The sequence below is a fragment of the Mirounga leonina genome, unplaced genomic scaffold, assembly GCF_011800145.1.
Source record: "Mirounga leonina isolate KUSES-001 unplaced genomic scaffold, KU_Mleo_1.0 Mir_96, whole genome shotgun sequence".
In the NCBI taxonomy this organism is placed as follows: domain Eukaryota; kingdom Metazoa; phylum Chordata; class Mammalia; order Carnivora; family Phocidae; genus Mirounga; species Mirounga leonina.
The window spans coordinates 6,085,464-6,096,348 of record NW_023270871.1 but is presented as its reverse complement, the minus strand read 5'-3'; the positions used below and the strand labels follow the sequence as shown (position 1 = coordinate 6,096,348).

The 10,885-nt window shown below is 40.3% G+C and overlaps 1 pseudogene; it reads right to left on the bottom strand.

Moving 5' to 3' along the window:
* Positions 1 to 7,528: 7,528 nt before the first annotated feature.
* Positions 7,529 to 8,837, bottom strand: LOC118006440 (annotated as a pseudogene).
* Positions 8,838 to 10,885: the final 2,048 nt, after the last annotated feature.

Sequence of the window (10,885 nt, the reverse complement as noted above, 5' to 3'; positions counted from 1 at the left end):
GGTATAAACAATGCACAGATGTCTCTCTGATTTCCTTTATTGTGGTTCCTCTGGGAGGTATTAGGGAAATCATTCCCTGGCTTTGCTGGAGTTTGTTGAGGATGTTGATCATAATGGGAATGAATAAAGGCATGTAAGCAAAGAGCAGCCTGGGTCTTCTCATTAGAGAATGTGATTGGAGGTGCTAGGTCAAAATGCCATCAGAAGTTGGACTTCTGGAAAATTGTTTCATAGAGAATTTAACTATGACATATAAGTAGCCATTTGCGTCATAGAATTTGTAGAAATATGATAGAAGCTGGTCAAGTTTCTCAATAACTTTATTCATTCACCGACAAATTTCCTAATGGGCCTGCTAAGAAATTTGGAGATATAGTAGTAAATACAACAGATACAGCTACTGCTTTCATGAGGACTGCTGAACAATGGAGTATATAAACATTTTAACCAAGAAAATAACAACAAAATCCAAGGTGTCACAGGAGCATAAGCGGGACTTCTAATCTAAACTAAGGAGTTACTATAGATCTCCAAAAGGAAGTGACATTTTTAGCTGAGACCTGAAAAATGACTTGGGCTTAGACTTTGAAAGAGGTCAGGGAAAAGTGTTCCAAATGAAGGGAGCAGCTAGGTGCCAAGGAAAAAGAATGACATACCTTAGAAAATAACCAAAAGAAAATAGGATGTTCAAGGGAAAGAGTGAGGGGGAAGGAGCTGGAGGTCAAGGGGTGAATGGAACTAAATTATGAAGGACACATAAACCATGTTAAAGGGCTTGGATTTTATTGTCCAAGGGACATAAGGAAGCCATTGAAAGATTAAAAGCAGACAGAATATATAACCATAGTTCAATTTTATAAAAGTGACTCTGATGGCAGTGTGGATTGGGGAGAGCAGGACTGTGGGTAGAAACCAGGACGGAGTAAAAAAAATAAATAAAATGATGCACTTTATCAGGTTATAGGAGATGGAGATGGAGAGAAATGACTAGATTTAAAAGATAATTAGCAACTAGAATCCTGAGGGTTAATGATTGATTGAATGATGTGAGGAAACACTGGGGAGTCAGGGAGCCTCTGACTTGGGCAATTTATTGTGTCAAGAAAGGCTGGAAGGAGAAATGATGGAACTGACAAGTTCACTTATGCACGTTTGACATTGAGGTACCTTTGAGACGTTGATAGGTAGAGTTTCAGTAGCGATTGGACTTTGCTTTGGGGGCTCCCTGGGCTAGAGACATCCATTAAAGCAATCTCAAAGAATGATATTGACCAGGGGAAGTTTGGAGACCAAAAAGAGTAGCAGACTTAGAACAGCACCATGAGGTAAGTCAACGTTCTAGGATTGAGGAAAGAACAGAGTCACAAATGCATCTGAGAAAGAATACGCAAAGAGGTAGGAAAAAATGAGAAGAATTCGTTTAGCAAAGATTGTTATCTGAGCACCCATCTGTCTCCTCTTCCTTCTAGAGCATTCTCCCCAGCCTCCCAGGAAGTTCAATGTTGCCATATGATTGAGCTCTCACTAATGGAATGGGAACAGAAGTTGATGAAGACCACTTTCAAAACTGGTGCACAAAAATCTCCCATAATGATCTCTCTCTTCTCCATCTAATGGCTCAGTGTCAACCCCAAGAGGAAGCCCGAAACCTTCCTCATCCCTTAGGGGAAAACACTATTGGACTTTATATGAGTGAGAAAGACACTTCTTTTGTGTTAAGCCACCAATATTTGGGTGTTTATCTACTATAGCAGAAGCATCACTTTCACTCACACAGGGTGGACTTACAGAAGCTAAGGGATGAGACTGTTTCAAAAAGGAAGGAGTAGTCAGCAATGTCAAATGACTGCTGAAAAGTCAAGCAAATTAGGTACTGAAAAGAGTCTCTTAGATTTAGCAACATATAGGTCTCCAGTGACCTGCACTATTTGCAAGTGAAGATTTTTAGGATAAATGTAAACATATCTCTGATCTTAATGGTGGTGGTTGTTTTAAGGCAGCTCCCACACTCCTAAATCAATTCAATTATCTTGACAAACTTTGTGTATAGGTGTTTTAAATGTCATTTTTCAGTCAAATAAGACTTCTGAGATTGCTTACACAATTGGATTTTGATTTATTGACTTGGTCCTTGGTTTTCAATTGACTGAGTGGATTATTTAATTCTCTTGATTCAATTTGGATGAAGAAACGAAGGCTATCCACAAAGTGTCAGAGAAAAACTTGGGATCTATAATAACCAATAATCAATCAATGGTTGTTTTGTTTGGCTGAAACAATTACACTTATGTGAGTTCTCTAAATTTTCTAAGTCAGTGATTTAAAACTAAATTTTATGCATACTAAACATTAGTGTGTGTAAAAGACATAAGGTCCTTGTTAAAATGTAGAGGCCTAGAACCCCACAATGAATATTCTAATTCAGTAAATAAATCTTAGCACCAAGAATTCACTTTTTTTAACAAGCACTTGAGGTGATTATGATAGGTATGGTCCTTAGCTCACACTTTGTTAAACACTGATCTGCATCTGCTGGGATGCTTTAAAATCCAAATTTGTTCTCAAAAGAGGAACTATAACTAAGCCTCAGGTACTTGGCACCAAAAAGAAAATTTGGAAAAAAAAAACACCCCAAAACAGAAAAGCATTTTTGTTACAAAAGAATGAAAAGGAGAATTATAAAAGGCAATGTCACATTTTTCTTTCTTTATAAATTTGCAGGCATTATCTTCTCCATTTTTATACATTCTTTCCTCGTTGTGAAATTTCAAATAAAATGGTAATTCGATGATGAAGTTTTCTCCTTTCAGAGCCCCAGAATACAATTAGCAGGGGACGCGGCAGACTCCTATAGTACTTCTTTGCATTATGAACTCGTTACGAAAACAAGAAGGGTTGTTACTCATCTTCAGATGCACAGAAAGGCAGCTGAGGATAATATCACCTATTACATTCTGCTAGTGACTGAAGCCCGTGTCTTAGGCAGCTTACATAATGCCTGTTTACCATTAAAATCTCACTTACTCTCATTAAATCAATTTCTGAAAGAATTTCTTTATCAGCGGCAATTTCATATGTAGAAAAGTAAGCAACTGAGCCTTTTAAAAGCTTGTGTACAAGAGGTTTACGGGGTCTCCATTTTCCATGTCTGGACTGATCTTGTGCTGACCTAATGTAAGAGGAAGGAATGAGGGATGGAAGGAAGGAAGGAAGGAAGGAAGAAAGGGAGGGAGGGAGGGAGGAAGGAAGGAAGGAAGGAAGAAAAGGAGGGAGGGAGGAAGGGAGGGAGGAAGGAAGGAAGGAAGGAAGTCAGGGAAGGAGGGAGGGAGGGAGGAAGGAAGGAAGGAAGGGAGGGAGGGAGGGAGGGAGGAAGGGAGGGAGGGAGGGAGGAAGGGAGGAAGGGAGGGAGGGAGGAAGGAAGGGAGGAAGGGAGGGAGAGAGGGAGGAAGGGAGAGAGAGAGCGAGGGAGGAAGGGAGGGAACAGGGAAGGAAGATGGGAAGTTGTAATTAATTAACTCCTACCAGAATAACCAGTACAGTAACTACAGTCCATTACACACAGCATTGCATTGCTTCATATGGAATATGTATTGACAACTTGATTAAAATCTTGAAAAGTGTAGTAAGTACCTCACTGAGTTAAAGGGGAAATTGGCTATGTATATAAACATATGTGGAAAAGCTTGAAAGCCAGTTCTCATCAGGTAAGGTTATATGCTACCTGTATATAATAGCCTCATTCTAACAGAATCTGATTTCCCAGCAAACTCACTTTTTAAGAGAGCCCTCCCACCAGTATAACTTAAAGAATAGGACCTCTCCCTCCTACCCATCCCAGACGCGTAGCCACTTGGAACACTCATTATTCTGCTCTCCATTTATTCTCTCTGGATCTCAGTTTCCTCATTGGTAAAGACGAGATAGTAATAGAACCGACCTCATTAAGTTGTGAGAATTGAATGAGATAATGTATGTAAAATGTGTAGAAAATGTCTGGTGTTTTATAGGTCTTACACAAATGTTGTTCCAGAAAAATCTTAGCACAGGTGTTTCTGCCAGATGACTGTACATACACATTCTTCACTTCTTGTGAAATCACACACTAAACATAACAGCACTCATTGGAAAAAACAGGGTTAGGAGCAGATCCGCAAAAGCCATGGCACTTTTAATGAGGGCACTAAGAAAAATGATAAGAATCTGGAAGATACTAAGATTGAGCTAAATCCCCACTAGTCTTTGCCATGAAAATCTGTCACCCTGCCCTTTGATGTCTCAAAGCCTGGAACTCAAGCTTTCCCCCGGAGATACAGGTCTTTTGTTTTTTGTTGTTGTCTTGTTTTAATACAGGAAAATACCAACCCAGGTTATCAACCTTCCATTTACAGTTTCCTCAGGTATAGTTTAGCCTAGGGGACAACACAGTAGGTAGTTGAGGCTACTAAACCAGCCCCTTTCTTTCAACTGAAGGAAGATATTTAGAGCCTTTTCAGCTTTTTTTTTTTTTCAAACTCTTCAAATACCATTAAAGTTTTGTTTTGTTTAACTGTGAAAAAGCTTACACAGTTGATCACTTCAGGCAATGAACACACTGGGAAAAACCATGTTTGGTCCAATTTGTTTTCTGTGTTATGCTGCCCTCACTCCCCTAATTACCAATTGCGTATTAGTTGATTTGCATTTAAAAACACATGTTGTAGCAGAACAGACTGCAGATCTGATAAAAAGATATCCAGAGGATGTGAGAATTGTGCTGTAATAAACAGAGCCTTAACGATCCAACTCCCCAGCATTCTTTTCAAAAGTGACTTGAGTCCAGTTATTAAGGTCTAAAGATGCTGATCTTGTTAGAAGTTTGGGATAGTGTGTGCCTTGGTGCACCCCCGCGGTAAGCAAAGACGATCAGCCTTGATGTATCTGGCTAATATATTACCCAGAGAAGGCAGCTCTACTCTTCAAACTCCCTTTATATCTCAGCCCGTAATAAGCAAATAAAACTCAGCTCTGAGCTTTCTCACAGGACATTCTTTTGCGGATGGTTTTTTCCCTTCCTTTGGTCATTACTCATTGCCTATTTTTTTCTTTTCTCCTTTCTCCTTCAGAACAGGTGGACAGTAAGTCTACTGTTGTTCTAAAGGCAAGAGCTGTTTTCCTGAAAGATTTGAGGTGCTCGCTCCTTTGAGGGTGAGTACTGGGAATGCAATATTAGAGCAAGCAGCGAGCTCCAATGGCTCACGGACCCTCTTACACGACCGATGCTCCTATGGACTGCTCGGCATACCCGCTCTCCCTGCTCTTTGTTGGGAGACAGTATCACCAGACAAAAGGGAAACCACAAACTGTTGTGGGTAAGGCATCAACTGCTGTGCCAGCAACAAGATAATGAGCCTTGTAATGTTGTCGACATTTGTTCTACTCTTTACGTGGCGCGTAATCACGCTCTAAAGATCCCAGTGCTAGAAAAAACTCAATACAAGTTCACTTTGCTCAATCTCTTTGTGGCCCAGGTGACCCAAGTTTCTTTAAGAGGTAAAGTTTTCTGAAGTCCTGCATCCAGTCTTTGAATATATGAACAGTAATTAGGCGAAGTGGGGACTTGCTGAGTTGTGCACTAGCGAAATGAGTGGAACGTTAGCAACGTCGGTTGTGATCATTAACGAAAGGGAAGGCAGCAGATCTCAGAAGAATGCAGAGTTGGATTCCTCTCCTCAAATTAGCAGAAATATGAGGGGGGTGGCCTCGTTTGGACGTGTTTTGAATCCCCTCATCCTTGCAGCTGTCTCCCACGACCCCACCGGTTGATAGGATAAGTCATCAGTATCTGTCCTATTTCATTCACCTTATTTCACACTGTAGTCTCAGAACTCCTGATAATAGTGTCCAGACTCTAGGCACATGTCTTCTGAGACTGCGTTCTTTCTGAGGTCAGTAACAACTGTCAAATCTGATGGGTAAAACCAGGTTCTCATGTGCCTGACATCTCTACCACGTTTGGCCTAATTGTGCACTCCCACACCCTCCTCTCAGAAACTATCTACCCGTGGCTGTTTTCATGGGTCTCTGTCTCTCTCTGTCTCTCTCGCTCTCACTCTCACTCTCGCTTTCATTCTGCCTGCCTGCCCCTTCACTTCTGCCTCTCTCAGTATGCCAGTTCCATTTTCTTACCTACAGACTCTGTAAGGCCTGTGGCATTGCTGATGCCCTGAAGTATTAACTGGCTTGTGGCTCTGGCTTGCCAGGAGGTCAGAGCTGACCCCACATCTACACGGCTGTTTGATCCAGTGCGCGCTACCGTAGAGTCAGGCAGATCTCCTAAGGCAAATGTCTGAGATAGAGAATCTGCTTGATTACAGTCAAACCAAAGGATGAACTGATTTGGGGCCAGGTGTACGCTTCTTGTCTAATCAGTTGTGGATGGCGGTGGGCGTGCTCCCCACCCAGTAGGCCTCATAGGAGCACTGGTGAAGGCCAAATGACTGTGAGTTCATGGCATAAGAGTTCTTCACTTTGTGCCCCCCAACCCATCTCTACCATGGTCCATTATTTATCTCTTGTTAGTCTCCTGCCCTCCCCCATCAGTCCTTTGCTACGTCCACAACAGAATTTTTGCCATTTTTGCCCCACTTTTTCCTCCCTTTGCAAATGTCATTCTCTCTGCCTGAAATGTCCTTTACCATTTCTTTGTCTGCAAATTTTTTTCCTTTGTCTGAAAAATTTATCTTTTGCCATCCAACTTCACCTTTTCTGGAAATTTCACCCTTAACTTTTGTAGGCACTGCTGCCCATCTCTGAGTTCCCATTCTCCTTCGTGCTTACTGCCATTTTAGCACTTATTATACCCGTGGGCCCTGTTTAGTAGTGCACTTGTCTTCCCTGATAGAATGCTTGCCTCTTGAGTTACAGTTCTACCTCTTAGTCATCATAGTTTCTTCACCAGCGCTTAGGATCATGTCAGGAACGCAGTAGGGATTCAGTAAAGGTTTTCTGAAGGAATCCATATGTAAGTGAATGAGGTACTTGAAGTGAATGCGGAAATAGTAAATCAGGATTTAGTAAAAGGGGAAGAAAGGGAATGATATTACTCATTTTACAAATGACAGTCATTCTATCAAGATGCTTTTTGTCAAACACATATACCTGTGCTAGGCAGATTTTTACTGTTTCAACTAACTTTTCTATACAAAGTAAAGCTACATTTATGGGGCTAGAAATTGATGCTATTGATGCTATAGCTTATCCATCTTATGGATCCCATTAAAATGAATTTCTTTGCTGTAAAAGAAACTATAGCTTTCCCTAATGTTGACATCCTGGGGAAATTCTTACCATAGCAAAACTTCAATTGGTCAGCACTGTTAAATCTTTCTAAACTGTGTTAATCTGGGGTAAGAGTAGGTGATAAGAATAGAGTTTCATTTACAGAAAATGTAGAACTATATAACTTTTAAACAAAGAATTCAGTTACTTATCACTGCAAATATACGACCCCAAAATTAAGTGGCCTAAAACAACAACCTTTTATTATATCTCAAATTTTATTAACCACAAATTCAAGTAGGACTCAACTGTGTGATTCATCTGTTGCATGGGTTATCCACTCTGGTCACTTTGTGACATTTAGCTAGAAACTGAGCTATTCTGGACAGTTCAAGACTGCTTTCTCACACACCTGGTGGCTGGATGGGGATACTGAAAGGCCAGGCACAGCTGGACTCTTCTCTTCTCTGTGTAGTCTCAGGACCTCTTCAGCACTGAAGCTGAACTTTATGTATGACAGCTACAGGATCCAAGAGACCAAGGCAAAAGCCATCATCATCCTAAAGATCAGGACCAGAACTGATGGAGTGTCACTCTCACTGTGCTCTTTTGGTCAAAGCAGTGACAGGCTGATCAGGCTGATTCAAGGGTGTGGAGAAATAGACTTCATCCTTTGATGGCATGTGATGTTGGCAAAGAAGAAATGAAGGTGATCGTCTTGGGAATAGTTACCACAAAAATATAACTTTATTACTTTTTTATCATGTTATATTATCTTTAATTAAGTATAAAGACTTCTAATCATGTCATCTAGAGACCATTTCACCCACTGCTCTGTTTGGCTGCCAGTCTCTTGTCTCTCTCTTCAGCAACGGTGAGGCAGATACCCTTTCCACGGGGAAGAGAAATCCATGGTTTGTTGCCTTTGCCAATAAAAAAAAAATGTTGAAGAGCTGGGTGGCAAAGCTGTTGCCATTGACATCTTTCACGTGAACTACATCAAAAGAACCAGGGTGTCTCTCTCTGCTGATGATCACACCAATTCTTCCCAGGTTAGCACATCTGCTTATCATACACAGATTACCAGTGTCAAACTTGATGAAATCAGTGATCTTTCCAGTCTCCAAATCAATCTGAATGGTGTCATTCACCTGGATGAGGGGATCAGGACAGCAGATGGTGTGAACATCATGGATCACCAGATGAGGGATTCCTTTTGTCCCCACAAAGATCTTTCTCTCTTTGCACAACTTATACTTGGCCTCCTCAGGTGTAATCCAATGAAGAGCAAAGCAACCCTTGGTGTCATAGATCAGGTGGAAATTCTCCCCAGTCTTGTCAGTGCTGATGACATCCATAAAACCAACAGGATAGGTTATATCAGTTTGAACCTCGCCATCAGCCTTAATAAAACACTGCAAACAGATCTTCTTTAATTCATTCTCTGTTAGAACATATTTAAGTCCATTCTTTAGGAAAATGATGAGATGGAGACACTCTCTCAGCTTATGGGGACGAGTAGATGGGTGAGGAACAAACACACCAGTCAGTTTATCCAGCATCCACTGTTTCGGAACTACTACAAGCTTCAGATGCTTCTTGGGACCACAAGCCGTGGCTGCACTAGGCGTGAAAAGATAAATAATTACTTCAAAGAAGATACAGTAATTTGATTCAAGTTTAAATCAATCAATGAATAGTTATTGGATATTTATTCTGTGCCTTATTGTCCCTTTAATTTTATTTGGCCTGCCTTAGAGTCCTTAAAAGACCTGTTTTCATGGAAAAGATGCCATTGCCAATGACACTTTTTGAAAAAAACTTCTCAATTTGGCCTTAAAAAAGAACAAGCTCTCCCTGGATTGGGTCTCAGAAGAGGCAGAAGCTCCAATCTAGATACCTGTGTGAGTTCACGCAGCTTAGCGGGCCTTTTCAGAGTTCCTGGTTCTTTATCTGCAAAATTTATTTAATTAATCTTTACTTAGTGTCTACCCTCTATCTGTACTGGTCTAAGTACTGATGATACAAAGAAACACAAGACTATTTCCTCAAAGAATGCACAAGGAAAGGGGCACATTCACAAACAATTATGATGCAGTTTTATAACAGTTGGTACTGACTGCTAAGGTCTCTTTCATATCTAAGGTCACATGACCCTGTTAGTTTTAATTAACTTATAAATAATTTATATGTAAATGAGTATCTTTGAAAAATTTATTGCCTTAAGGATTTAAAATATGTGTCTGTGCAATTTGTTTACATTATTAATTTTTAATTAATGGCATTTTAATCTCTTCTTACAGAGTCATAAGACTCTAAGACTGAAAGTGGTTGGGAATATATCCATTCCAATCCCTTCTTCTATAGACAAGGAATTTGGGAAACAGAGAGCCTAAGGGACTTGTCTTCCATCACACAGCTTGTCATTGGCAAAGGCAGGCCAGGCCAACATGATCCACACTTCATGGACCTGCTTGCCTATAAAGACGTTTTAGTCCATCATCTCTCCCCCGACTGAGGTGCTAAATTCCAGAGCCCTGTCCAATTTATTGCATGTTGTTTATCTTCTTCAGAACTTTTGTGCTGTTTTGATAAAAAGAACTTTAATCTGTCTACTTCACAACTTTTGGAAATTATATAGTGATATGTTGACACATACTTCTTTGGTCGTGGAGGAAATTTGAACTAGAGAAACACTAGGACATACTGTTACAAGTTCTATTTCCACTTGCTCTACAATTCTCAACTGGAGTAAGCTTTAAAAACACAGTTGTTCACAAAGACAAAAATTTCTTCGTTACTCAAACCATGGTATTATCCTAATTTTTTATTACTTATAATGAACAAGACATGTGCTAGAGACATGGTTTTCTTTCTCTGAGCTGTCTGGAAGGGGCACAGATTTCTAGAATATTGGCACTATAAGGGATCTTAAAATTCTTCTAAGTAAAAAAAAAAAAAATACTTGTGAATCTCCACATTTTACAGATGGGAAAGATGAAGCCAAGGGGTCAGCAGCCTTTTCTAAGGTCCCAGACAGCCTTACCCAAACTAAACCAGAGTCTAGCTTTCTGATTCCCAGGCAGTGCCCATGTCTAAATGCAAGAGATTTGCCGAAATATTCTCAGAAAATTGTATTCTCATTTTTGATGAATGCAAGGATGCAATTAAAGCTATTCTCCTCCAAAAAGAAGTGCTGATATTTGCTATACATCAGAGAGAAGCTTCCAAAATCTCTCCTGCCCGCTCATTCACAAAGACATTTTCCCCTCAGGCAGTTCAATTGGACTACATAGATATGCCCTGGGTGATCAGTAAACATTCAATTTGTCTTAATGAAAGTCAGACAAAAGGGATGAGACTTCCATGTTTGCTCCAGTGATTTTTGTTGGTATCAAAATGGTTTGCTATGGAAATTCCTTGAGCCATTGTTTTCTGCCCACAGATGTTTTCTTCAAAATTGTCTAAGTTAAGGAAAGATTTGTGTAGACATACTGTAGACTAGAGCAGAAACTAGTAGGAGCCAGCCACCCCTCAGGGCAGCACTGAGCGGTGCATTCGTCTTTCTGCTCTTTCTCTTCCATTAAGGGCCATCAAATCTTCCTAAATTTTCTTCATATTTGTTCGC